Source organism: Gymnoscopelus microlampas (genome assembly GCF_963454915.1).
Source record: "Gymnoscopelus microlampas genome assembly, chromosome: 17".
Classification (NCBI taxonomy): domain Eukaryota; kingdom Metazoa; phylum Chordata; class Actinopteri; order Myctophiformes; family Myctophidae; genus Gymnoscopelus; species Gymnoscopelus microlampas.
In genome coordinates this window covers 49,942,407-49,944,906 of record NC_139954.1, presented here as the reverse complement: position 1 = coordinate 49,944,906, position 2,500 = coordinate 49,942,407, and the positions used below count along the sequence as shown (strand labels likewise).

The following is a 2,500-nucleotide window of genomic DNA, read 5'->3' as shown; positions in this document are numbered from 1 at the left end:
GGTTCCATTTGTACACTCTCAGAGTTAGATTAACATTGATTTTACAATATGAATTGGGGTCCCAGAGATATAAATGCCATTAAATGGGGGTCTGTAGCCCTAATGCATGTCAAACTGGGGGTCCTTGAAATTAAAATGGTTGAGAATCACTGCTAGAGCCGTAAAAATCTTCTCTTATGGGGGTCCCTGGCATATATTTTCAAATGGGGGTTAATAAGTGTCAATTTGGGGGTCCTTGACATGAAAAAGTTTTTGAGAACCACTGCACTAGGGGGCTCTGCTCTGACCAGTGCTTTGCACACATTTTCAAGATCTTTCCAAAATAGCAGATCTACAAGCTCATAGCGTTGCACTCTGTGCCGCGCTCTGAGCTTGTAGATCTGCTATTTTTTAATTGCCAAAGTATAAAATAATAGTTAAAGTGGTCACACAGATGTGTTCCTGGTTTTAATGGGTTAATACTGCCATCTACTGGACTTTTCTTTAATGTTAACTAGAAGCAGACTGACGTTAAATGGTTTATTATCTACATTATTATGTTATTATGTTATTATGTTATTATGTTATGTCTCTCAGTATTAGTACCAGATCAACATTTAACTCCTCCTCCTTCTCCTCAGTATTGATTGATGATTGATTGATGTACTTTATTTAGTAAGACATGAGAACATCAGTACATAGAAGTACAAATTCACAATACAAGGTCTACTAAACTAGAAGACTCATTAAGCACTGAGCTTGTTTAAGATGAGATCCTTATGCACACACATCATGATGACATATAAGAGACAGACACATATACACACTACTATACATATAAGAGACAGACACATATACACACTACTATACATATAAGAGACAGACATATATACACACTACTATACATATAAGAGACAGACACATATACACACTACTATACATATAAGAGACAGACACATATACACACTACTATACATATAAGAGACAGACATATATACACACTACTATACATATAAGAGACAGACACATACACACACTACTATACATATAAGAGACAGACAGATATACACACTACTATACATATAAGAGACAGACAGATATACACACTACTATACATTTAAGAGACAGACACATATACACACTACTATACATATAAGAGACAGACAGATATACACACTACTATACATATAAGAGACAGACACATATACACACTACTATACATATAAGAGACAGACACATATACACACTACTATACATATAAGAGACAGACACATATACACACTACTATACATATAAGAGACAGACAGATATACACACTACTATACATATAAGAGACAGACACATATACACACTACTATACATATAAGAGACAGACACATATACACACTACTATACATATAAGAGACAGACACATATACACACTACTATACATATAAGAGACAGACACATATACACACTACTATACATATAAGAGACAGACAGATATACACACTACTATACATATAAGAGACAGACACATATACACACTACTATACATATAAGAGACAGACACATATACACACTACTATACATATAAGAGACAGACACATATACACACTACTATACATATAAGAGACAGACACATATACACACTACTATACATATAAGAGACAGACAGATATACACACTACTATACATATAAGAGACAGACACATATACACACTACTATACATATAAGAGACAGACACATATACACTACTATACATATAAGAGACAGACAGACAGACACACTACTATACATATAAGAGACAGACACATATACACACTACTATACATATAAGAGACAGACACATATACACACTACTATACATATAAGAGACAGACACATATACACACTACTATACATATAAGAGACAGACACATATACACACTACTATACATATAAGAGACAGACAGATATACACACTACTATACATATAAGAGACAGACAGATATACACACTACTATACATTTAAGAGACAGACACATATACACACTACTATACATATAAGAGACAGACAGATATACACACTACTATACATATAAGAGACAGACACATATACACACTACTATACATATAAGAGACAGACACATATACACACTACTATACATATAAGAGACAGACACATATACACACTACTATACATATAAGAGACAGACAGATATACACACTACTATACATATAAGAGACAGACACATATACACACTACTATACATATAAGAGACAGACACATATACACACTACTATACATATAAGAGACAGACACATATACACACTACTATACATATAAGAGACAGACACATATACACACTACTATACATATAAGAGACAGACAGATATACACACTACTATACATATAAGAGACAGACAGATATACACACTACTATACATATAAGAGACAGACACATATACACACTACTATACATATAAGAGACAGACACATATACACTACTATACATATAAGAGACAGACAGACAGACACACTACTATACATATAAGAGA

At 33.2% G+C, this 2,500-nt stretch overlaps 1 protein-coding gene across 2 annotated transcripts in view; it reads left to right on the top strand.

Moving 5' to 3' along the window:
* poglut2 (protein O-glucosyltransferase 2) overlaps nucleotides 1-2,500 on the top strand; it is a 19,294-nt gene that overhangs the window by 11,496 nt on the left and 5,298 nt on the right. The gene's annotated exons all lie outside the window — the stretch shown is intronic.